At 40.8% G+C, this 27516-nt stretch overlaps 2 protein-coding genes across 3 annotated transcripts in view; one reads left to right on the forward strand and one right to left on the reverse strand.

Moving 5' to 3' along the window:
• Positions 1-6295, reverse strand: part of SAMD3 (sterile alpha motif domain containing 3) — a 236331-nt gene extending 230036 nt beyond the window's left edge. Inside the window, exon 1 of the mRNA XM_003255697.3 lies at positions 5548-6295. The gene's annotated coding sequence lies outside the window, so the exon portion shown is untranslated. The remainder of the gene's footprint in view (positions 1-5547) is intronic.
• TMEM200A (transmembrane protein 200A) overlaps positions 6161-27516 on the forward strand; it is an 81349-nt gene continuing 59993 nt past the window's right edge. Inside the window, exons 1-2 of one of the 2 annotated variants that reach the window (XM_003255702.3) lie at positions 6161-6951; positions 25588-25651. The gene's annotated coding sequence lies outside the window, so the exon portion shown is untranslated. The remainder of the gene's footprint in view (positions 6952-25587; positions 25652-27516) is intronic. The other variant, XM_004087650.2, reaches the window with a different exon arrangement.

The following is a 27516-nucleotide window of genomic DNA, read 5'->3' on the forward strand; positions in this document are numbered from 1 at the left end:
ATCTTTATTTTATATCACCATTTGGTACCCGTTAGGGCACTTTTCATACTGCAGCTATTTGCTTACAAAGATGCCAAACACACCAGACCACAATAAATATGCAGAAAAGGGCTCTCACTTGCTCATTTCTATACAGCCCAACTGAATATAATGCCCAATACATTATGTGAATGCTTTCTGAATTAATAAAAGAACAATCTAAAACTGAAACTCTACTCGTATTTTATCACAAGGGTGTTTCTTTAGGTGTGAAGGTGTGGTAAGGCTGGGAAAATGCATAGCTTCCAGGGATATGCTAAGTTTTTCAATCAGTTGGGACCTGTGAAGCACTCTAACATAAGTCATGTTTTATGAGTGCTAAATAAGCACTGAACTAGGAATAGGAAGATCCAGGTTCCAGCCATGGCCCTGTCATTCTGTGGTTATGTGATCTTAAGCTGGGCACTTGTGTTCATAAGCTAAAAATTGAAGGAGTGGCAAAGAATGCTATCTAATGCAAAGAATAAATGTAATGTCTAAGAGAAGATCTGACATCCTCAAGTTCAATACAGCTTATTTCCTTATATAAACAGGTGTTTCTAGATCAGCAATGACACAATGAGCAATAATCCCCAGTGTCAAAACTCATTAAATGACTATTGTAATAGAACAGATGATCAGGTTTGAAGTTTCTTTTGAAAAATGAATGTGCCAACATTTTCTCATGTTCCAAAAGAAATGTGTGAAAGTATCGGGGAACCTGCCCCGATAGTCACATAGGTTCTTTTCTATTTTCCCTAAGCGTCGGCCAGGTTGAGAAATAAAGGGACAGAGTACAAAAGAGAGAAATTTTAAAGCTGGGCATCCGGGGGAGACATCACATGTCGGCAGGTTCCCTGATGCCCCACAAGCCGCAAAACCAGCAAGTTTTTATTAGGGACTTTCAAAAGGGGAGAGAGTGCATGAATAGGGTGTGGGTCACAAAGATCACGTACTTCACAAGATAATAGAATATCACAAGGCAAATGGAGGGAGGGCGAGATCACAGGACCACAGGACTGGGGCGAAATTAAAATTGCTAATGAAGTTTTGGGCACCATTGTCACTGATAACATCTTATCAGGAGACAGGGTTTGAGAGCAACCGGTCTGACCAAAATTTATTAGGTGGGAATTTCCTCTTCCTAATAAGCCTGGGAGCACTATGGGAGACTGGGGTTTATTTCATCCCTACAGTTTCGACCACAGAAGACTGCCACACCCAAGGGGGCCATTTTAGAGACCCACCCTCAGGGGCATATTCTCTTTCTCAGGGATATTCCTTGCTGAGAAAAAGAATTCAGCGATATTTCTCCCATTTGCTTTTGAAAGAAGAGAAATACGGCTCTGTTCCACCTGGCTCACCGGTGGTCAGAGTTTAAGGTTATCTCTCTTATTCCCTGAGCAATTGCTGTTATCCTGTTCTTTTTTTCAAGGTGCCCAGATTTCATATTGTTCAAACACACATGCTCTACAATTTGTGCAGTTAATGCAATTATCACAGGGTCCTGAGGCGACATATATCCTCCTCAGCTTATGAGATGACAGGATTAAGAGACTAAAGTAAAGACAGGCATAGGAAATCACAAGAGTATTGACTGGGGAAGTGATAAGTGTCCATGAAATCTTCACAGTTTGTGTTTAGAGATTGCAGTAAAGACAGGCATAAGAAATTATAAAAGTATTAATTTGGAAAACTAATAAATGTCCATGAAATCTTCACAATCCATGTTCTTCTGCCATGGCTTCAACCGGTCCCTCTGTTTGGGGCCCCTGACTTCCCGCAACATGAAAGGGTATTCCCTGGACCCCTAAATAGCATGATTTAAACTGCATTATATTTTGCCAAAATTGTGGCTGAATTCAGGTCTAAATGATTACTGTTTACAAACTCAGCTGTATGTGTGTATAGTCTGTTGGCTGTAGGGTTAAGAAATCTTGATATTTATAAATGTTTTAGAATTCAAGATGCCAAGTAGTTTTGTTCTAATTTAATAAAAACAGACCTAATAAAATTGTCAAGAAAAACCTTATTTTTCTTTACTCTAGATCATGATTATGGATGGAGAAATCCCAAACAGAAAGATGATTTAGTGAATTTTAAAATTTTATTTTGTCAACTAATTTAATGTGGTTGTGCTGTTTTGATTGAGCAGAAACTGCAGAATTAAATTCTTTTACAATAAATTTTCACCATGCCTGAGAATGTTATGCTGAGAGGCACCCCTTCTTGGGTTGGGGATGTATCACACAGTGCCTGAGAGATTTGTTGAACATCTGCTACATGCCAAGCTAAATGTTTTACAACTATAATTTTATTATCAGTGAACACTTAAATCAGTGTTATATGGACATATTAAAATTATTGGCACTTTATGGATAAGGGCAATGAAACCCAGAATAATCAGTAAAAGTTAATATTTTAGCCCAGCTGTTTGAGTCAAAGGCTATGCTCTCTGTGTAACACCACACCACCATCACCAACTGAAATGTAGCTAAAAAGGCAGCATTTGGGCTGTGCTTCTGGAAGGGACTGAAGTGAAGGCTGATATAAGCAGGGCACCAGGGAAGTCAGAGGACATGTCAACAGTGCCCTAGTGCAGTGCTTTTCAAATATTAACATGCAGACAGATCACTTGAGTATGTTGTTGAGTTGCAGAGTACGATTTAATAGGTTTGGACAAGGGCCTGAGATCTTGCTATTCTAACAGTTCCCCCGTGATGCAAATATTGCTGAGTCTCGGACTATGCTTTTGAGTAGTCAGGCACTAATGCAAGAATGACTGGTTCAGTACCATGGACAGTGGAACAGGTGGGCCACCACTACCATCTTCTCTCATTTCAGTCAAATCTCTATTATCTTCTACGGGTAGACTCTTGCAACAGAAACAGTCAAAATCTTTAAAAAGTAATTTTTGGATTTATATAAGCTACTTGGTGATTATTCCCTTCAATAGGCACAAATCTGTTCAGGGGAAAGAACTGGGCTTTGGAAGGGAGAGAGTGTGGCTCCTTTCACATTTCTAAATGGTACGCTGCCAGTGCCCCTCAGGCAAAAAGAATCTAATCAGGTTTATTATCTAACAAGGAGGTATCTAATTATCTAATATAGATGATTCTGTATCTAATACAGAATTTATAAATATTTAACTAGTCATATCAGCCTCAACATTATAAAACATCAATCTGAGAGGGGTTAGCACTGTTACTTGCACATTTAATGAACAGAAAAGAAATTAGCAACATCTTTCTGCTGTGAAATCCACTGAACTATTAGTCAATTGTATATAATGAGAAAGAAAACATGAAAAGTATGACAAAGTGCTATTCAAAATGACAGTGAAATAAAAATGACCTTAAAATTTTATTTTTAAATATACTTCCTCTTTTTCTTTATCCTATATTCCTCCCCCTATTTCCTTATTTCAAGAATAAAGTCAGAAAGTTCATTTTCTTTATTGCCTTACCCTCTACTTTGAAAAAGCACCTATGGCTGCCAGCAGAAATACTACAGCGGTTTTAAGATTATCAATCTATTTCACATCAAGAACAAAGCCATTCAGATAAAAATCTAGCAAATAATTCTATTTTTTCCCATTGAAGACATTTTTATTTTCTGTTTAAGGATCCCTTCTCAGATCTAAGAATGCTATGGGCTACATTTATGGCAAGAGAAAATGAGTATAATCCCACACAAATTTTCTAATAGCCCTTCTCTTAGCCTTGTTACATGACCTTTTAAGAATACTCATTCCTTTTCATTTCAATGTATGTTTCCAAAATTAATTCATTAAATATTAATTGCCATCCATTAGACTTTCATAATATTATACCAAGAGTGAAAATGTTGATCTTCATATTTTGACCTTTTTTTCAAGTTAATTCTTGATTCCAGAGGAAAAGTCTTTTTTTTGATGATGTTAATTGCATTAAAACAAGTTTGATGTGAGTGTATATATGTTCAATCACATATGTATTGAGGATCTATGTGACTTGTAAGAAGAATATTATATATATCAATTCATTCAATTTTCACAACACTTTGAAATAGATACTTTGTTCCTACTTAAGGGATGGGAGAAATGAGGTACAAATTCCCTCTGTTAGTAGGTGGTTGAGCTTGGATTACAGGACACTTGGATTACTCTCTTTCTACTATGCACTCGTATAAGATGGGCTTGTTCTAGTGGAAATTTACACATCTCATATAGACACAGCAAAAAATATTATGTGTGAAGTGCACTGCTACTTGATGGCGAGAAGTAGAAAATAGTTGACTTCTATCCATTATTTCCAAAGCAGATGTGCAGCTAAATTCAAAATCCATTACTGCCATGGTATATTCACTTTCAGATGGGAAGATATTGGCCATTAGCAAAGATAAATAATTTACCTGAGATTCCCTTGAGCACTCAATGTCAGGGAAAATTTATAACTAATATGTTCAGAGTTGCTCGGACTACTGAATTGCAAATAATCCTCTATTTACAGGCCATTTTACCTGCCTTTTCTGAGACTAATAGTAATTATTTTAAAAAGAAATCTAAATAATTCCCTTTTGGTGATCTTACTTAGTCTATCTTTCTTCTGTTTTGGTAAATCACTAAAATCTGAGTTCATAGTTCATAAATGAGGAAGCATAAATATCTGTGGCCTTAAGAATGTGCTTATTACTTTTTTCATGGCTCTCATCAGTCTCTTTTTGAGGACGGCTCAGTCACTCAATGCTTAAAATGGCTAGATGACCATTTTAAACGTCTCACCATGGGTCTTAGAGAGGATGTCACCTCAAATGATCTATGGACTATGAGCCTATTCCTATTACTCACTCCTTAGATAGTGAGGGGAACCAGGAGGTGTTTCCTCTCAGGAGCTTTATAGACAATGTGGCTTCAGGGTGCTTCTTTACAAAATGTAGAGGTAACTAGGAAGAGGGCCCAATGGAAGCACACTCCTTTGATATGGTGCTTGACAAACACATTTAAGAAAACCTAAGAGAATTGAGCAGGTGGCTGTGGGCTAGAATACTAGATTCAGGTGGGGTAAAAATAAAACCACAGATGGTTTAAAAAGGTGACTCATCCTTCCCCCACCCCAACTCCTTTAGTTTTCTTTTTTCTTTTTATAAAACATTTTGACTGTGACATCTCCACTAAAAGTGCCCAATCTCTAAATTCTTCTAGTCAAGGCAAGAAGGTTATACCACAGGAAATCCATTTCTACAGTCTCTTCTCATTGCCATATCTGATTTTAAAGACTTTTTTCTAATCTGGAAATTTTTGCATGGATCTGCCCCGGCCCCCAAACATACATTTTATACCCCCCAGAAGCAAACTTTTCTTGAAAATGAGATAAACAGATGAAACGCTGAAATAAACAAATACACTGCACCAGAATATCAGACTTGCGTTCTATCACTTAAAACACATCCAGGGGACACAAGCATAGCACACCCCCTGTGCATACAGCTGGCCTGCACAGGGGGTGGTTGGAATATCCGGTAATTAGTTTTACATGAAACTTTACTTACGGAATTGGCCTGCATATATACAGTCATCACCGTCTTTGCCGAATTAGAGACGACATATTTTACTTTATGAACAGGCCAGTCTCCACTCACTGGATGTTTGGGGTCAAGGAGGAGTAACCTGAACCTCTCGCTGGCTTTGATGTTTGGAGTTGAACAACCGCAGTGCTCATCGAAGACCCCCGTGTTTCAGTTCCCTCTGTCTTCCATTCCCCCCGCCCATGGTTCTCGCCCCCCACGCCGTTCTCCGGAACCCCTTGCCGGGCCGGCGGGACGCGTGGACGCAGCGGGCCTTGGCCGCGTCTTTTCCGGCCAGGTTTGGTTTTGCTCGCGCAGCGCCCGCGCAGCCCGCCAGGGGGACCCCGGCCCGCCGGGCGGCATCTGAGGAGAAAGCGTCCGAGGGGCGTGGAGCCAGGGTCCTGCGGCGCCTGCTCCGGGAACACTGCGAGTCGGCTGGAGCTCCCCAGCCGCTCCGGAGAACTGGGGGAGCTGGGTCCCTGGCAAGGTAACCCGTGGTCCCGCGGTAGTTACAGGCGGGCCCCACGGGTGGGTGTGTCCGTTTCCGCACGCCAGCCTTCCAGCCCGGGAAGAGCGCCTGCAAGCGGGTACTTTGTTCCCAAAGATGGGTTTTGTCGGCGGGTGATTCGGGCTCTCGAAGTGCAACTTTGTGGCCGGGACGCGGATCGGCCGGCCTGGGCTCCTGCAGAGCAGATCCTGTCTGCGTCCTCCAGGAGGAGTGGGTGGCAGGACTGGGGTTTCCCACAGGTTTTGGGGCGGCGGCGAGATTGGAACCGTCCGGGGTCGCAGGCGCGCAACGAAGCCTCTGGAAGCCCGCCCCCGCCCCCGCCCCCAACCCGCCTCTTCGGGGCTTTCTGGCTTGAGGTTTGGGGCTGGGATCCATCTGGAGCCGAGGAGAAAACTTTTCCCCTCCCATTCCCGGTCCCTTTTGTCTTTCTTGGCCGCGGTGGCGGCGCCGCCTGAGCGGAGACTCCCTTTCCCTTGCCCTGCTCGGTGCGCCCGGTGCCCTCCGAGGGCAGGCGCGCCTGGACTCCGCTCCCGGATGGCGGCGGCCAGCTGTGAGCACCGGCAGCGGCGCGTCCCCTGCCCCGAGGCCGCCGGTGCCCCCCCGGCGCGGGCATAGGGGTGCCCGCACCCTCCGCCCGCTTGCACCCCTTGCCACCCGCCCCCTCGCCTGACTCATCCGCCCGCGGTGGCCGCCCGAGCCCTGGGATGGAGAGGGAGACCGCAGCTGCCCGCGGCCGCCGAGATTCCCGCTGACGCCCCCGACCCTGCCGCCTTCTTCGTCCGCCTCCAGAGGCGCCCGACGTCCCGACAGCTCCTGGAGTGAAACCAGGACTGAGAACCGGGAGAGGCGACCCGACCCCCAGGGCCCCGTGCTCAGGACAGGTGAGGGGAAGAAAAGGGTGCTGCCGGGAGTGGGGAGGTGGGTGGGCGGCCACCGCAGCCAAAACCGGGCACTTCTTCAGCCCCCTGCCCTCCCCTCCGCTACAGCCTCCAGAGTTAGGTAAACGCTGTCTCTCCTAAAGTTTGGGAAATAAACCAAGTCCGCCATCGGGTCCGGACTCCCCAGTCCCCGGAGCGCGAGAGAAGCCGTGCGGGGCAGCCTCCAAGAACCGGGAGTACTGGAGCGCCTGGCTGGGTTTCTCCAAGCAACACCCTCCTTTGTCTCGGTTCCTGAGAGTCAGCATTCTCTGTAATGTCCACAGCGTTCATTTATGATTGAGCAAAGTATGGTCAGGGTTTCCTAAAGCAGTATCTGGATGGGGTAGAATCTACACAGGCAAAATGGAGAGGCAAAGCAATTATTTGCAAAATTCAGCACTACTCTTCTCCCTGTAGTCTTGTCTGTAAGAGAAAGGACTGAGGGCTTCTAAGATTTGCTTCATTAATCATTCTTTTGCTATAAATTGTTCGAGCCAACACTTCACATTGTGTAGGCGTAAGCGCTCTGTGTGTATTTACCGCTGTTTGATTTAGAAAAATGTGTGTGTGTGTTTGTCTGTTTTTTTAAAATAACAATTCATTGTTCAGTACCAGGCATTGGTAATGTCAGAGAGAAAGGCAGATGCAGCGCATACATGTAATTGACTAATTGGAATCAGCCCGGGTCCACCTTAGTCTGGTGTATTTAAAAACTAAATATGTTGGACTAAAGTGTCTCTTGCCTTGTCTCTTCTGAATACCTTCAGAAGTAGTTATGGACAACTGCATAGAAAACATTTCAAGAATCGATAATTATTCTTGTTTGTGAGAAAGAATATTGAACTCTCGGTTTTGCAATCAAACCAAGTTTGAGGCACACTTTCTATAGTGCTGTATGCATAAGTATTACCAGAGCTTGTGAAAGCTATTTACTTTGTCGTTTCTTGAATTATGGAAACACTTATAAAAAAGACCTTCAATTTGTTATTTGGCTACTGATACTAGAAAGCATTATCATTTTGTGAAAAGTAGACTAAATTTTGAAACTTTTTAAACCTTACTTTATTTTCCCACTGTTTACCTACACAGAAGTGTGTGGTTGTAGTTTCATTCTTTATAAACACCTCAAGTGAAGAATAGAAGTCCTTCTAAACAGAAAATAATGCTTCCATTAAGTGGAAACTATAGTTAAATGCTTTGACAATTTAACATTATGATTTTTTTACTGTAAAAAATACACACTGAGGTGTTTAGAATGACTTTTTAACCAAGTCCTACTAGATAGCTCATAATTATGAGATAATATAGCTATAATTTGTAACCCTGACTATAATTAGCTTTGTATCTAGGCTAGGAAAGCCTTCATTAGAGTTGTATGGGAAATCTCTGTATGTAAATTCCAGGCAGTTAGCACAGAAAGGCTTCACCTGTTGCCTTTGAGGCAGGTCTAGGTAAATCCGTAATCAGAAGGGATTCTTCGGGAAAGATCATTGTAAAAAGGGATGGCTGTACTTGTTATTTTAACTTAGTGGAATTTTTAGTGAAGCTTTTGAATACTACAAGAGTTAGATTGCTATATTTGGACTTGTGTAGCTTCAGAATTTTGACAATAGCTCATTGGCCAGAAAAGGATAACTACTGACATATAGAGGGAGCGGATCTGAACTGATTGGTTAATGCTCTACTTCTCATGATGACTCTTAGCATAAAGGAAATAAATTCATATTTAGCTTAGGAAGATAGATAAGAACAAAGATAAAAGCAAATGTCAACTTTTACATCTCTTAAGCAAAATTAGTAGAGGATAAAAAATAAGCCCTTGTAGTCATACACATTACTTATCAAATAGAGGGTAGAATTTAAAAGAGGAAAAATAACTTGTGCAGCAACAGAAATCCAAACCTGCAGTGAGATGGACCTCACTTTATTAAGGAATGTATATCTGATATACAGTTTTATCAAGCAGATCCACTTGTTCCTGGACTTACGCTACATTTTGTCTGCTGAGGTCTGATATGTGCTCAAAAACTCAGAAAACATCGGTGAGTGCTTGTTGTGGTGTCATCCTAGCTACCCCTCCAGGCCTTTTCTATGGGCTTATAGGCTGATGGAGAGGGGACTGATAAATGTACCACAGATCACCTGGCAGCTGAGGTGGTCTGAGAGCAGCAGGGGACCAGTGCAGATTGGGGAGCAGCATAGTGGGTTGCAGAGGGACCTGGATGGGGAGTTGTCATCTTGACTGAGTCACTAATTAGGTGGCTGTGGGTAAGTGGGTAAGTTCCTCCGCCTTTCTGCTCCTTGGTGCCCTTATCTGCAGAATGAGGGCTTTGGACTGACGATCTTTATGTTCTCTCTTTAAAATGCTGCAAGGCAAATTCTGGCAGAATTAAAGAGAGACAGAAGTCAGTGTGTGTGTGTGTAGGAGGGTGGTTTGTAGGGTTTTGGTTGAAGGAAGCCAGGCTGGAGGGTCTTGCTAGTTGTATTGAATGGGAAATGGCAAAGAGAAGTAAAAGATGTCTGGCCTGGGACATCTGACCTAACATTGATTATGTGAGTTGAAAATACATAATAAAATAATAAAAATACCAACTTTCACTTAGTACTGGGTGGTTTTCCATGAATTTTCACAAATGATGCAATTGATTTTCATAACGACCCTCAGAAGTAATTAGAGCAGAAAGGTGATGAAGTCGGGACTAATACTGCAAAGCACATCTGCACCAGTATGCGCCACTGCCTTTCTGCAGGATTTGTAGAGATAGGAGAAGCTAAAGCTCACTTTGGAAACCCTGAGTAAACAGGGGAGAGACATAAGATTAGGGTCAGATTTTAGGTGAGGTTGAATTTCTGAGTAAGAATTTAGGTTACATTCTGGAACACAGAAGTCTCCAATTATGAGCTCAAGACTTCCTGAAATGCCTTGAATTCTGATTATTGATGTTTAATCTGACTGCTCCTGTTCTGTGCCCACTCCTCCCCTAAGGTCCCCCTTTCCCTAGCAGGAATTCTGGGGCTTTGACTATCACAGAATAATTGATATGGCTCTTCCAAGAGCTTTTAGTGATGCTGGAAAAAGGAAATCCGTGCATTTCATATAAAGGCGAGGATTCTGGGGCCATTGTATCATTAATTGATAGGATGTGTTCTGCAAGTTGTGCTTTGGAAACTTTGTCACCAGAGGTGAAATTACACAGAAGGCATAGAAATCTAGCAAGGTGTAAGATGAGTGTCTGTACTTTCCTTCCTGTAGAGCGCTAATCACTCTGCCCTGAGCATGATGTGCACCAAGAGGGGACAAGTATCCGCTTACCACCCAACTCTGTGTTCACCACCCCACTTTGTGTTCATGTAGAGGGGAGTTACTCAGGATTCATTTGCTTGCATGTGTGAATGTTTAACTAGGTAAAGCAAAAAAGGACTTACTGGCTCGTTTGACCAGAAAGTCCAAAGGTGGTCCTTGCTTCAATCATGGCTGGAACTCAGAGACTTACACAACTTTGTCGAGGTTCTTTCTCTCTCTCCCCGTTTCTCGCTCCCACTTCTCTCTGGGTCAGCTGTATTCTGAGGCACTCTTTCTGAGTATGGAGAAAGATGACTGGGGGTATTTCTAAACCTACATTCCTGGGCTTTTCATCTATGAGAAAAAGAGGTCCTTTCTCTTCCAGGTCCCATTTTTATAAATCTCCTTGAAGGGCTCTGATTGGCCCTGCTCAGTGGTAATTGAATTGGTCTCTGTGTCTAGCAGAGAGTGCTACCCTGATTGTATTGGACTAAATCATGTGCCCAACCCTGTGTATATGTGGTTCTGGTGCTGGGATGAGGAGGAGGAGGCTGGTAGGGCACTGTGATAGGCGGTTCTGTCAAGATTACATAGAGGTGTGGTTCTCCCAAGAAAATAATGCTGCCAATCAAAAACAATAGTCTTATTGGGAATAATTCCTTCCTTTTTTGGGACAGCCCTCTGCACAATGATCTGGAGTCTGCACATGGAAGCAACTCAGATGCCCAAGACAATGCGTATCCCAAAAGTGGGACCTTTCTCCCAAGCAAGGTATAGCCCAGTGATGAAATAATGCGCTCATGTTTAAACTTTATTAAAAGGAGGATTGTTTCCAGAATACTATTGATTGGGAAGCCACCATTTTTTCATATCTATGTACTTCTAGCAAATATCCCTGTGCCTTATTTCCAGCCCAGAGATTTTGTTTCCAAAAGCCCTGCCCATCTAGTGATGAAGAGATTGGAGACCCCCTACTTTGGCCATTGTAGAGCCAGTGAAAGTTTGAACAGGGAGCTGAAGTGATTAACACAGAACTATTGTTTATGCAAATTCATTGGGTTGTTGGAAATGGGCAGAGGGGAGTGGCAGGCACAGATTAGGATTATCATTTAGGAGGCATAAGATGACAGGTTTCCAGTTACAGTATTGGCAGCAAGAATTTGTGCGCAATATTATGAAGTTCTTGTGAGGTTATATGTCAGGATGAAGAAGCATCTGTGTTGACAGAAGCATTTGTGGAATGAAATAGACCAGGAGGGAGTAGACTAGGAAGACATCCTGGGCCAGTAGGTGAAATGGCTGTGCATGGTAGATAGGTTAATAGCAAATGGATTGTGTAGACAGGAGGCCTATGGTCACCATGAGTCCTAGGGGCATAGAACTGACATTTACCAAGGATCTACTTAGTATGGTAGGTTCATGTTGCATACTTTAAACTTATTATATTAATGCTATATAAATCTCACAATAGCCCTCCAATGAGAGAAAACTGAAAGTCAGGGAGGTAAATAACTTACTGAAGGTTATGAGGCCATTAAGCAGTACAGCTGGAATTCAAACGCTGGCAGTCAGACATCAAAGCCTTGCTTTAACCACTATGCAAAACTACCTCTCAACATCAAAGTCAAATCCACTGTATCAGGCCAAACTGAAGGACCAGCTAAAGGTTGGCCCTTCTGATAGGAAATGAGGGTGCCAGAATTCCAGGTCAAATAGAAGGCACAGAACAGAGGTTATTAGGGTGAAAGTGCGTAACATTCATGCTCAGAGCCAACCTGGACAAGAATGTCAAGGTAAGACTTTCTTGGAAAGGAAAGAATATCACGTGCATCCATTCTGGGTTTAGGGTTTGGGGTATAGCAAGGAAAGGGGATGGGAAAATTATCAGGAAGTCAAACAGATGGAAAGATCAATAGAACAGCTGGGGTTTGATTGTTGACCTGAGAACAGGAACTCTACCATCTGCCATGGCTTTAAATATCCTTCCTGGTGTAAGTCGATAAGAATATGGAATGGGCAGCTCCTCAGAGGGAGACAGGATTTTATTAGTTGTCAGGCACTATCAGGGAAGGAGCTAACATTTGTAAGGCCATGTGCCTTAGATACGTAATCTCACTAAATCTTCATTATAAGTTCCAGAAGGGTAAATATTATGCCTCCCCACCACTGCCACTTTTCTTGAGCCAGGAAATGGAGGCTCAGAAGGTTAAGGGACTTGCCTGAGCTCCTGGAGCCAGACTGGAAAGTGAAAGAGCTGGCATGGAACCCAGATCTGTTGGAATCCAGACCTCTTCCTGGATCTTCAGGGAGTCATCCTGGTGCTAGCAGGACAAGGTCAATATCAAGTCTGAGAGATGGAAATGGGGAAATCAGCAGGGACATATGGTTGTGAAGGAAGAAAGTAAGCTAACTTTTAGACATCTGAGTGTGAGATAAGAGCAGACCGTCTGAAGAGAATTGTCCAGCAGGATTATGTACGGCTTTGGCAGAAAACTTAATAATCTAGTAGGCTTTTTCCCCTCAGTACAGGATCTCTATCATTATGCAGGGTAGATACGTCAGCAAGTCAGATGTTCGGAAGGCTTAATTTAAGTCACTGATTTCAGTTCAAGAGAAGGGACCTCTGCCAGCTGCCATGGCCTGAATTTACCTTTATACATACAGATACTCTGCCCTGAAATGTGAAAAAATGAGAAGTAGATACATATAGAGAGGGACAGAGGACACTCGCTAGCACATGCTGAATGTAGTAGGTTCATGAAACACTCTACTTATAAAGGTATGTACTTGAGGATGCTCTAAATAAAATGAGTTACTAATAGAATGTGAGTGACATCATATCGTTCCCCAACAAATACAAAGTCAAATTTGTATCTGCTTAGGTGTGTGACTGGATGTGTGTGCAATAGACTGTGTATATATGTACAACAAGAGGAAGGGAAATGAGAAGGTGTATAAAAATAGAAGTATTTATGAGAACCTTGTAGCCTATTCAGAGAGGTAAAACAACCATGTGTAAAACTTTTATAACAACTCAATAGAATAATATGTAAACAAATGGTTACAATGTTTTGAAATAAAGCTAGTAGAGATATGCAAAGAATATTAGAGGCTCGTGACACAAAAGCAATGTTGAATAGGAGTAGGCTCTTTCTTATAAATAGTGAGCTCATCACAGAGGTGCTCATAGATTAGCAACTGCTGGGGAGAAAAAAAAATACTTTCCTTTTGAGAATCAACATCTTTGGGCTTAAATGCAGGATGAATCCAAAGAATCTCAGTACTGTCTCTAAGCTGAGGTGGGCATAGGAGAGACACAAATTTTGTTTCCTTTGGCAAAGTAAGTCAGATCGGCTTAGTGAACATACATGGGCAAGTATTTGTAATAAAATGGAGTTAGCGTTTCTGAAGAGATGTTGTTATATTTTCTAATCATAAAGGCTATACACACTCCCAGTAAAAATCTTGGAAAATACATCAAGTATAAAAAGTCAGGGAGAAAATTTGCCTGTAATCCTATGACCCAAAGGCACTCATAACATTTTGGCATTTTATTTCTCCTTATTTTTAATGATTTTTTTGTATAATGCTTAATAGTGTATTACAACTTACTCTGTTTGCTTAATCTTATGTCTTAATATTTTCCAACTTCTAGTCAAGCTTTATTAATGTCAGTATAATATTGGATTATGTGGACATATCATAATTTATTAACTATTCCCTTAAAATTGGACTTTTAGGCCATTTCCAAATATTTGGTATTATAAATGGCACTTTGATGAATCTTTCTTCAAATTTCAGATTCTCTTTTTTGTGCATAAGGGTTATAAATGCATTCATATTCCATTTTATGTATGTTTATCAGATTACTTCTTTTAAAAAGATTTGTGGAACGATAATTCCTGGGTCAAAGGGTATGAAAATTTCAGGCTCTTGATACTTAATGCCAAAGTGATTTTCGAGTCACTGAAGTTATGACTGACAGTGCATGGAACTACCCTTCACATGCTCTCACTAGGTGGTGGTTTTTATTTTTAAATTTTAAAAAGCCACCATTTTGAAAAAAAGAATAGTTTATGCTAACTACTGATTTTGTTCCTTTGTTACCCAAATCTCCCTTTTAGAATGTAGACTTTGTAAGATATTGTGATTCATTTCACTTTTTAAAATGTACTTATAAGTGTTTCTGAACATGCAGATGGGGCCCATGACAGAAAAAAGTAGCTTGTGAATGATTTTTTGAAAGCCAGTGTTATACACATCCTGTTTGAGGACTCTTCAGACTCTACTGTGGAGCAGCCCGTGAGAGAAGTTGATTGATGCAGGATGAGAGCCCCTTTTTGCAGAGCTAAACCCCTGACAAGCCCCGCCTCTGTAGCCTTGGATATTAGGTCCTAGTAGTCATGGAGTGTTCTAACTGCACTTTTCACTGGGGCTGTAACCCAAGTGAGAGCAGGCCTGTATCTGTTTTGTCCATGGCTATATCCCTAGCAGATGACCTTAGACCAAGTTTTGCTGGGAGGTGGGATCTGAAAATGCCTGATGCCTGAGTCTTTTTTTTTTTTTTTTTTTTTTTTCAGACGGAGTCTCACTCTGCCACCAGTCAGGCTGGAGTGCAGTGGCATGATCTGAGCTCACTACAATCTCCACCTCTCAGGTTCAAGCGATTTTCCTCCCTCAGCCTCCCAAATAGCTGGGATTACAGGGGCACACCACCATGCCAGGCTAATTTTTTGTTGTTGTTGTTATTTTTAGTAGAGATGGAGTTTCACCATGTTGGCCAGGCTGGTCTTGAACTCCTGACCTCAGGTAATCCACCCACCTCAGCCTCCCAAAGTGCTGGGATTACAAGCGTGAGCAACCTCATCTGGCCATGAAAATGCTTGAGATTTTTCCCCTTGAAAACTTCTATGTTAGTCACTGATTGCCCAGAAACAAACTTCCTGAATTTTGAAACTTCTGGTTTTACTCTCTTTTCCAAAGAAAATTCAACCACATCACAGTACCTAGTTTTATGGCAATGAACTTTGACTTATTCCGGAAGAGGAATTTGGATCTTACACATACCTCTGCAGGGTATTTTATTGTATAAAAACACTTATTAAGAGTAAAGGGAACTATTAAACTTACAGTAGCAGTCAATTTGAGGTGGTTTTTGAGTGCCAATTTCAATTTTTCCACAACTATTATATTCCTACAAAAATAATTTACAACTAAAATAAAAAATGTTTTGGTTTTCTTCTAAAAGTTGAAGGATATTATATTGTAATAACTCTATTCTCCCTTATGGATCTCAGTCAATAATTTTGAACAAAATTATTTTCATTCATTTGTTCAACAAATGATTATTTAGAGAGATTCATTCAGCAGGTGCTGTTAAATTATATTTATGACTCATTTTGTCAAATGTGAGACAGATCTTCTTACACAACAATAACGCAGAACACTGTGTAGGAATTCATGCCTTATACATTTACTTACTGATAAGACACATAAAATCTCTTATAACATGCATTAAAAAGTAAACTTGGCTCAGGAGAAGGTTTATTAATTAATAAAGGATTCATTAAATATTTGTGCTGCCAGCTGGGGATCCAGTAATGACCAGAACAAAAAGTTATGGAGGAGCTTACATTGTAAATGGAGGACACAAACAGGAAACATATAAATGAGCAAGGCAGTTTCAGGCAAAAAAAGTGCTGTATGGGAAGTCAAGAAATCTGATGTCATAGAGAGTGCATGCACTCAGTTAGATCAGGTGGTCAAGGAAGACCTCTGCATTTGAGGCATTTGAGCTACAACCTGCGAGAGAATGAGGAGCCAGCCTCACATATTTGGGGAGGGGGCATTGGAGTAGGTTTTATACTCGGTGCACTGGAAAGCCATTAGAAGGTTGCTCTTTTGGAGCATGATGTTTGAGGTCATTTATTAAAAATGAGTGTTGAGATGAAGAATGCAAAGTATTACTTCACTGTAATGATGATACTGGTATTGGGAGCAAAAACAATGCTCACATTAGAGACTATATGTAGTTATGCTCAAGATATGTCATACATCACTATATGGCTAAAGACATTTCATATAGAGTATGTCTACCTACAAAGGGATTTTCATATAAATATAACATGTAAATATATTTAACAAATTTATAAATATAACTAAATATAAATAGCAATTTTAAAAGAATATATAGAGCTTTGTAAGTCCACCATAGAGTTTTTGTTATGTGAAGCTTGTATTCTTTAACTGAGCCTAGCATATTGACTTGCACATTATATACATTTGATAAATATTGCTGAATTAACTATGTGGAATATTCTACTTGTAAGAAAAAAATTAACCTCGGATATAAAATCACATTAATTATTTTCACATTTAATTATTATCACATTAAATAATTATCACATTCAATTAATTATTTTTTGAGACAGGGTCTCACTCTGTCGCTCAGGCTGGAGTGCAGTGATGTGATTTTGGCTCACTGCAACCTCTATCTCACAACAATCGGTTCAAGCGATTCTTGTGCTGGGACTCCACAAGTAGCCTCCCAAGTAGCTGGAACTACAGGCACGCATCACCATGACTAGCTAATTTTTGTATTTTTAGCAGAGATGAGGTTTCACCATGTTGGCCAGGCTGGTCTTGAACTCCTGATCTCACACAATCCATCTGTCCTTGGGACTCACAAAGTGCTGGGACTACAGGTGTGAGCCACTGCACCCAGCAAAATCACACAAAACAGTATTTTTATGAAAATACTAAGCCTTGTCTTTGAAAGAGATAATATGTTCCTTATACTCTAAGTATTAACAGTAATTTTAAATTGTATTCAAAATGCTAAAATTGAAATATTGAAAAATAAAAAATACACAAGTATAATCATCATCTTCCTCACATACATTTTTTTTTCTCCCTGGTTAAGTAGAAATCTCTGGAAAGTCCACATTTTAGATAAAGATTTTATTAATATCACTTGGTGTTATCACACTTTACTTGACTTGTGGAAATTCCTTATTTATTTTGTGAGTCTCCCAACTCTCAAACTAACCTCTATTCAGAACTTTTCATGCATAATTGAATATAAGACAATAATAACAAAATTAATGATGCTTGTTAATGAATATTTAGCTCAGTGTCTTCTGGTAGATCTATTCAAATATACTTATTAAGTCATCAGACGTTTATGAGCGCATACTAAGTGCTGGCCATTGTGTTCCATGCTAAGAGCATAACAAGCTTTTCTCAAGAAACTCAGGTTAGAGAGCCATTGGGTAATACTTTAAGTACTTAGAGCAAGGGAGAGTTTTGCAATAAAATGATATATGGGACTCCCTGAGTCTACGTTGGGGTGGCAGTAATGAGGAGTGAAATTGTGAATTAATTCAGGAATTCCTGAAGTCTGGTATTGGTTAAGTGATTTGAAAAGACAGATTACAAAAAAGAAGTCAAAGATAAAAAGGCAGCACATGCCATCCATCTCCAGGTAACAAGGCCACCTGCATCCCAATTCTCATTTCTAGAGATACCACCCTAGGGATTTCCTGTTTTCCTGCCCCAACTGCCAGAATCTCATCTGTTTATTTGGCAGGAGACCCATCTGGCTGCAGGCCTCTGAGACTCATCCCTACCTAGAGCTGCATGAACCCAGCCCTCCCTTCTTTATCCTCCTGCATGTGGGGCTGCATATTGACTCGTTGGCTTCAGAGTACAGTGACCTAAGCTGCTCCTCCAAGTCCTCCTGCAGTTTTGGATTGAAGAAGACTCAATCCTGCTGCTTTCATTTCCAGTAGAGCCTCACTCATTTATTCTTTTATTTATTCATTCAATAAATATTTTCTGAGTACTTACCATGTACTATTTTAGGCACTGGAAATGTAATCGGAAACAAAACAAAGTTCCTGTCTTTATGAGCATTATATTCCAGCTGGGGAAGACAGACAGTACATGTATAATTTGTTGTGACAAATAAGAAGAAGAAAAATAAAGCAGAGCCCAGGGACTAAGAGCAGTTAGGATGGGGGTAGAGTAGCATGGCCAAGGAGGGCCTCTCTGATAAGGTCTGACATTTGAGCAGAGACCTGAATGATGCCAGGGAAGAAATCATGAGAATATCCTGTGAAGGAGTGTGCCGCAGGAGGAATAGAAAGTGCAAAGGCCATGAGGAGTCAGTGTGTGGGGTGGGAGTTGGCTTGGACTGTGTGAGTAGCATCAGCATAGAGGCCAGTGTGATTAGAACAAAGCAGGGGCTCACAGAGGGTGTTGGGGTCACAAGGAAACTTCGGACTTTACTCTGAGTTGTATGGGAAGTATCTGCTAGGAGGCTAACCTTTATAAATATCACTTTCATGTGACCACATGATTTCTAAGAATATTGAATTAGAGTTCAGGCCCATAAGTGGGGGTTTTATTGGGCCTAACCCTCACTTTTATTGCTAGTCTCAGAAGGAAATATGCAGTGATTAAAATCCCAGGTGTCTGCGTCAGTTATAGGCCTGCCTGATAGGGCCTGAACTCAAATTCAATGTTCTTAGAAATCATGTGGTCATGTGAAAGTGATATTGATAAAGATCTTGGCCGGGCACGGTGGCTCACACCTCTAATCCCAGCACTTTGGGAGGCCGAGGCAGGCTGATCATGAGGTCAGGAGATCGAGACCATCCTGGCTAACACAGTGAAACCCCATCTCTACTAAAAAATACAAAAAGTTAGCCAGGCGTGGTGGCTCATGCCTGTAATCCCAGCTACTCGGGAGGCTGAGGCAGAGAATCACTTGAACCCAAGAGGCGGATGTTGCAGTGAGCCAAGATCACGCCACTGCACTCTAGCCTGGGTGACAGAGTGAGACTCCGTCTCAAAAAAAAAAAAAAGATCTTGAGTAAGGATAGCCCAGAGAATTCCCAAGCCTAATGAGAGATATTTTACTTTGGATGGTGTATTAGTTTATTTCATGCTGCTGTAACATGAATATCACAGACAGGGTAATTCAAAAAGAAAGGAAATGTATTTATCAAGTTCTGGAGGCTGGGTTATTAGAGTGCTGGCAATATCAAGGTGCTGGCAACTGGTGAAGGCCTTGCTGCATTATCTCATGGCAGAAGGACGAGAGCATATGGGGTTGAACTCATTCTTTTTATGAAGAAACCATTCCTATAATAACTAACCCACTCCTTCCATAATGGCATTAATCCATCCATGAGGGCAGAGGCCTCGTGGCCTAATCGCTTCTCAGAGGTTCCACCTCTCAACACTCTTGAATTGGGGATTAAGTGTTTAACACACGAAGTATGGGGGACACATTCAAACCATAGGAGGTGTGAACAAAATTTTGTTGATTGAGAGCTGTGTGGAGAATTTTTAGACAACACTGTTAAATTGGAAAAAATTACAATTTAGAAAAGGAGGAGACTTTCTTTCTCATAAAGGATTACAGCCTGCAGGGTGGCCATTCTGACGGGCTGGGAAGCATAGCCTCAGGCCAGAAGCCAGAAACAGATACTTAGAGGGAGGGACAAAGGGAACAGGAATTTATGCTAAATGCGGTGGCCAAATAAGCGTATTCAATAGGCCATAGGAGGAGTCATAAATATTAATGAAGGGAGAAATGTGCAAATGCGCAATTGAGCTTCATGCATCTCCATGGGTCCCACCTACAAAAAATGGTGGGGTTAACACAATCTGTGGGTGGACTGTTCCACCCTCCAATGTCAAACGGTGAAGCAGAGGATACAAAAACTCTTACTGCGCATTCTGCATAGACTGGCCAGAACCAGTTGGTGTGACTAGGGCATGAGTTCAGTATGGGGCACGTTAAATTTGAGATGCCTGTGAGACATCTTAGGGGAAAGAGCACAGATGGGACAGATGGAGCAGGAGCTCAGATGGACAGATGGGGCTGGTGCTTAGATGAGAAATACGGAATGGAGACTTAAATTTAAGGATCATTAGTATGTAGTTGATAAATAAAGCTATGGAGAGAACAGAGATTGAGAAAAGAAGGAGGCTTAGGAACAAGCTTTGGGAATTTCTACATTTCAGGGTGGATAGAGAGCATACCGAGAAGCAGCAGTCCTAGTAGTAGGAGAAAAGCTGGGTTGTGCTACTGCTGATGAAAGCTACGTGATATTAGCAATAAAGCTTTGTTTGCACATGGTCCTTACTGAAGCCCTTTTTGAATGTTTGGGTTCAGTTTCTTCAATTTAATCTATAAGTGTAACTCCAATGTAGTATAACCTTCAAATTTTTGAGTGAAATGGGATTAAAAGTTACTGAAAATCTTTTTTTTTGAATTTCATGTTATAGTTGTTGATACTGTTAGAACAGAATAGACATAGTTGTACCTTCACAATAAAATAATGATAGAATAGTGCATCTGAAGGTCAATTTCAAGATCATGCTAATGACTAATATACTCTTACTGTCAACTCCATTGCTGCTTTCTAGTTTAGTAGGCCTTTATACTTTTTTAAAGCATCTGCAGGCTTACTACTAGGTGATATTTTTGTTATAGATGTTTTTAAAGCCACAAATAGAAGTTTAAGCTATTTGCCAGGACACTATAAGGAAAGTATAAAATTTAAAAAAGAAGTGATTGAATAGCTAGCAGAAGACTCTGAGGGCTACCCTGGCTTTCATTATGAATGCATTTTAGCTCATTAAAATTGACGAGAAAAGACAACTTTTATTGGAGGTTGCATTTAGCCTTTCCATTTGGGAGCTTATCTTGGCCCATTCTGTATGTGATGGTAGACCCTCAGGGAACATCACATCCTTGTTCTTATTTTCCTACGGTGAAATACATAGCAGAGAGTCACTGGTAGTACACGAAATGAATATGAAAAAATGCAAAATCAGCCTTGTGTGAGCATTGTCCTAAGGTGATTAACTACATTTATTTTATGTTTCTCTAATCTACCAACATAATCTTTTTATTTTTTACAATTTTTACACGATTAAAATATTAAGGCTGAGTATGATGGCTCATGCCTGTAATCCTAGCACTTTGGGAGGCCGAGGCAGGAGGAATGTTTGAGCCCAAGGATTCAAGGCTGTGGAAAGCTGTGATCATGCCACTGCACTTCAGCCTGGGAAACAGAGCGAGACCCTGTCTCTAAAAAAATAAAAATTAAGTTTCAGAAGTAATTTTTAAAATGAATTTATCAAAGCACCTAATAATGCTTAATATATCTACAGTACTGTCTTAAGTTATGACTTAGAAGTTTAAAGTGAAAACTCTCCTAGACTTTGAGTCATCTGGGAGTTAGCACAGTGCCATTCAGGGTCTCCTGTTTAATAAGAAGCCTCCAATCAGTCCTTTGGCGCCTTTCTCTTCTTATTTGAATGCTTAGAAGGGGAACTTATCAGTGGTCCTATCTGTCCTGGCATAAGTGTCTGTCAGTTTTGGATGACCTTCATCAGCAATGTGTCATAAGAAGCAGTGCTAGATATTGCTGGCTGTATTTGATGATCCATCCTCTTGCCTGCCCCTAACCAAAAAATATAGTTTTGTTTTTTTCAAATCTGTGCCTTTGGGTGAACCATCTCTGAAGATGGCCCGTGAGGGAAGTGGCGCTGTTTTCCTGATGAGAGAGGATATTTATATTTGTGGAAGTTGACTTCCCCTTGAACATATACATCAGTTGAGAAGTTGCAGAAAAACAAGTATCAGGCTTGGATTACAGTGCTAGAGACTAATTTTCCTCCCAGTACAGCAATCAGAGAATGTCCACCATGTTTCTGTGACAACTGCAGAACATTGAGGGTGGTCTCAAAGCTGCCTTGTGCTATGCCATACAGACAGGATGATATTGTACCTGGACAATGGGAGGCTACCTCTTTGTTGTTGTTGTTGTTGAGATGCACAAATTAAAAGTTTATGGAAAGACTGTGTCATTTTAAAATTCAAGTCTAGGAACCAGAAAGGTTTATTTGGTTTTTACCGTTTAGTTCCATAGGTTATCTAGTAGAATTTGAGAAATTGCTGACTGAAGGTTAACATTTGAAAGGCTGGTTAACCGACCTGTCTGCAGCTTCTCTGATCTGTGGCTTCCTCTTCCGTTCACTCCAGAAAACACTGCCATCTGGCTGTCTTACTGAAGTGGCTCTCCTTCAAAGATAGTTTTAAAGATATATTGTGAACCTTTTATGATCTGGGCTACTTATGATTCAGTTGAGATTTCTTTTCGAAAAAAGAATCCCATTGCCAAGGATAATTTGAAAATCACAGGAGGATTAGAGCATTACTACCTAAGAGCTATGAAACCTTGGGCAAATTACTTCACCTTGCAGAGCCCCAGTTTAGTGTAGGGCAGCATGACCACCTTAGGAGGTTGGTGGGGGGCAGTATGAAAGGTCATGTAAGTGAAGATCTGGCACAGTGTGTGGCATAAAGTGGCCACTGCCCAGTGTCGTTCCCTTCCCTTTCGGCTTGCACTTGCCTCTCCCATTCCCTCTCACCTGGATGCACTTGCCCTGCACACATGCATGCTCTACATGAAACAGCTGTTAGCTCTGCCTGGATGGGAAATCCTTGCTGGGGAGGCATTTTTCATTCTTCTAGACCCACCTTGAATTAGTGCATCTCTTTCGTGGAGTCTTCTCTGGCCTTTCTCAGGAGAGCTGGTTGCACCTTCCAGCACCTTCAGGGTGTTTTGCTCATGCCAGCAGATAAGCTTGTATGAAATGATAGTGACTGGTCTATCTTCTGTCTCTATCCTAAACCCAGGGCTATAAGTAGTAGAAGTGGACCTAATGTACTCAGGACAACTAAGAGAGTTGAGTGGAGAGTGGAACGTGAATGATTTTTGTTTCCTTTAGTGATTTTACCACTGGCAATGTTACCAAAAATTAGAGCCCATTTCAGCTCTGTTGATGGAGAGTTGAGTGCTTGATTTTTGGAGGCTAGTGGATGGATTCAGGGTAATGACTGCAGCCCCACTAAAAGTATCCCCCTTCCTCTGGCCTTCAAGAACTTCTCCTTCCATCTTCTTGGGGAAGGGGTGAGGTAGTGGCACGAAGCAGGAACATTTGTGTTATGTGTGAAGTCATTTGTCTGTGGCCAGGTTCCCCGAGGCACCTGCTTTGGCTCCCTAGTGACTCTAGATCAGGAAGCAAACCATCTCACCCAAGGAACTGTGTGAGTTCCTTGAGGCCAGGCATGATGTTACACTGTGTTTGTGACTCCTCCTCATGGCCTGCATCTATTTGCTCAGGCATTATTAAATTTGTCACATTCAATTGAATTAGGACAGCAGCTCCATGGGATTCATTAGTTGTCTGTGGCATCGGGCAAGACAGTTACACTCAACTGAGGAACACGTCTTATCAAACCAAGGGCATTAACTAGCTCAGAAAAAGAGCCACCGTAGGCTTGGAATTTTTCTCTTCCCGATTGCTAGGAAGTCAGCAATGCCATCCTGAAGAGAGTGAGACACTGTGAGGTGAGCAGCAAGTTCCAGCATGCTGGCATTCCACAACAGCCAGATGGGAAGTATTTATGACAGGGGATAATCCGCTCCCATTCTTGGCCTTATTCACTTTGATGTTTTGAAACATTCATGATGCCGTCTTAATAAAGTTGAAGTTTGAACACTTGAATGTCTGGTGATGGCAAATAATCTGGTTCCCATAGCCATCTTCACTCAGCTGTGTATCCAGACATAGCTTTCTGGATCTCTGAAAAATACTGATCAGTAAATTATGAGCTGTTGTGATTTAAAAAGCTGGTAAGTATTTTTAGTTTCCTTTTAATTTTTAGTGCTTTAACAAATCACAGGTGGTTGGCATCGAGGTAAAAATGAATATGAAGACATGGTGAATACTGTCTTCATTATGAGTATAAAAGATTATTTTTTCCTTTTTAAAATGTTTTGAATAATTCTGACAAGTATTAAAACTTTGGAGGCCATGGGACCCATAGAACCTTGTAGGAATAATTTATTCAAATTATATGAGAAAAGAAGAGGCAGGGAGCGGTGGCTCATGCCTGTAATCCCAGCACTTTGGGAGGCCGAGATGGGGGGATCCCTTGAGGTCAGAAGTTTGAGACCAGCCTGGCCAACATGGTGAAACCCCATCTTTACTAAAAATACAAAAAAGTAGCCAGGTGTGGTGATGCACACCTGTGGTCCCAGTTACTTGGGTGGCTGAGGCACGAGAATCACCCGAACCCGGGATTCTTTTGGATATAAATGGAAGTTGCAGTAAGCTGAGATGCCAACACTGCACTCCAGCCTAAGTGACAGAGTGAGACTCTGTCTAAAAAAAAAAAAAAAAAGAGAAAAGAAGAAATCACTTATCACTTATTAAGTACTTTCTCAACGTTGTAAGTTGTTGTTAGTCTTTTATAAGAAATAAGTTTACCGTTTGTGAATGCTTTTTGGTAGTTTATTATAAGCATTTATCATGTTACTGAAATTTTTGTGAGCATGCCTTTGTAAAGCCTGTATAATATTCTGTTACCTGTATTTTTATTTTTGTTTTATTTATTTATTTAAAGGTTTGCCCAGGCCGGAAAGCAGTAGCATGATCATAGCTCACTGTACCCTCAAACACTTGTGCTCAAGTAATCCTCCTGTCTCAGCCTCCCGAGTAGCTGAGACTACAAGTGTATGCCATCACACCTGGTGAATTTTTTAATGTTTTGTAGAGATGGGGGTCTTGCTATGTTGCCAAGGCTGGTCTTGAACTCCTGACCTCAAGTGATCCTCCTACCTTTGCCTCCCAAAGTGCTGCAATTATAGGTGTAATCCATCTTGCCTGGCCAGAAAATTGTTGTTTTAATTAATAAAAAAGGAAATGTTAATTCTTGTGACACTTCAAACTTTCCTTTGCAGTTTCCTTGATTCAGAAAAGAATAGCATGTTTCTGATATGTATCATTAGATATTTTGTATTTTCTATCAAGCTTAACCTTTGAAGTGATGATCAAATCACATTATAATGAACTGGCCAATGGGTAGATAACTCTCCTATAAAATTTTCTGACAGAATTTTTTTTCATTTTCTTTAGAAGTTTGAGGATGTTAGACAGTTTGGGATTGTTTTTGCTTTTCTTCTAATATACAAAAATTTACGTTTGGAGTACATTTATTTATTATCTTTTTGCAAATGGATTTATCTCTATCATAGCATCTCATCTGGTGGCAGAAAGAAACACATGACCAGTCATTTCTAATATATTCTTTTGGATATAAATGTGGAAGAAAGTAGTCAGAAAAAAGTAGAAAGAGGATTTGATTTGTTGACATTATGCTTCATGCATGTAAATTTGCGACATTGTCAGTTACGGAGCTCACATGATAAAAATTCTTAATTTCTTAGCACACAGAGCCACTGAAAAGGACTGAAGAGAGCCAGGGCTTTCCTGGGACATCTGGCTCTGGAGGTGAGCGACAGCAGGGAATGACGTCAGGGACCTGGGAGACTGATCACCTGGATGGTGACTTTTTATGATGATTTTTTGTAATGGGCTTATTCTTCCAGTGAGCTAACAGAGTTTATTAGTGGGACTTTGTCAGGCAATTCTTTCCTTAGCTTGGTTAAATAAACCAGATGTCTTATTTGGACATTTCAAAGTTCCTTGCAATAAGCATTTTTAAATTGAGATAGAGATAGGTCTCTGCTCTGGTGAAACACTCACTGTAAAAATAATTGTATAGGTCATTTTATAGAGTAGGCTGTTTTAGCAAGACGGCTCCTCATTCCTCTCATTCTTTTCTCTCCACACAAATCCCCAAGAGAAAAGGCCCTTAATTAGAAGCTCATTGACTACAGAAAAAAATAATTTTCTTTGCTCTTCTGTAATTTCAAAATTACCTTTGTTCTGCTTGGAAGAAAAGGAGGTTTATAACCTTGTAACCTGTAATCTTTCATGCTGTTTTTCTTTCTGAAAACCTCAAAGAGTCTGAGCATTAACCATTTCATGATGCTATGTAATCTCACATTATTTTACATAAACTACAGAAATAATTTGCAGATGAATTTTTAGGGATCACCTTTTGCCCTTTGGCAAAAGGTTCCTTGAAATGCAAAATGAACAGTTGAGAAAATTATCTTTCAGTTGAAGAAGAAAATCCCATGTTTCTGAAATAATGTTGATATCCTGAAGAAAACTGTTTTGTATATTTGTAAGGAGACTCTTAAACTTCAATTATCTAGAATTTTTCTCTATATTTCACTTGTGTGTACGTATCTAGGTGTGTAACTTGGTTTATAAAACAACTAACATTCAGTTTTGGGAGAAAATAATCTATTGTATTGAGAGAGCTTTTTGGTTTTCATTCTCTGAGTAATCCCAGCCCCTCTAAGATACCTCTAAGATAAATGATCTCCAATACAGTAAATCCAGGAGCTTGAAAGGGACCAATCTCATTCACTGAAGCTCAGAGTAAGGGTCGGGGTATGTGGGAGTGTTTTCTGTGTGCAGCACTTGAGTGTTTCAAGGTCTTCTTTGCTAAAAGGGGTAGCCACTGAGTTTGCTTAGAACGGGGCTGAAAATTGCTGTGGACCAAAATTCTGCTTGTCAGAGCCAACTGTGATTGCTCTAAAGATGCACCTTTTATAAACTACTCTTAGAGTCACTAAAGGAAACTATGTTATTGTCAGCCAAAGACTGGCACCTGGGAATTGAAATTGGTGATCTTTTTAGACCTTTAGAGAGAATCTAGGGAAGAGATTAGGAAAGTTTACCCTCTTCATCTTAGATGTCTGCTTTTTCCTTCCACATGGATGCAAAATTGTTCCAATCCTTACCTCTTTCAAACATCAACTTCTAGTGCAGAAAGGAAACCATAGATCTTTAAATGATACTCTAGGTGATTAGCATTAAGATTTTGTTTTCAGCAAAAAATTCTGACAAACAAACCAAAAAACCCCCAAGAAATTGTAAGAATGTCGTTTCAACAGATAGGAACTTGGAGCATTTTCAAATAAAACAAATTTGCCTTGCATTAACTTACGGTTACTTTAAAACTGTGCTCAAAGGCATATTCCTTTTTCTTCGCCAGCATCATTTGGAAGCCAGATCTTTTTATAAGGCACTCCTGCAGTACTCCCAGGCACTCTCTTTCATGGAGAACCTATTTCTTTTTTTTTTTTTTTTTTCTTGAGACGGAGTCTCACTCTGTCGCCCAGGCTGGAGTGCAGTGGCGCAATCTCGACTCACTGCAAGCTCCACCTCCCGGGTTCACGCCATTCTCCTGCCTCAGCCTCTCCGAGTAGCTGGGACTACAGGCGCCCGCCACCACGCCC

The sequence above is a fragment of the Nomascus leucogenys genome, chromosome 3, assembly GCF_006542625.1.
Source record: "Nomascus leucogenys isolate Asia chromosome 3, Asia_NLE_v1, whole genome shotgun sequence".
In the NCBI taxonomy this organism is placed as follows: Eukaryota; Metazoa; Chordata; class Mammalia; order Primates; family Hylobatidae; genus Nomascus; species Nomascus leucogenys.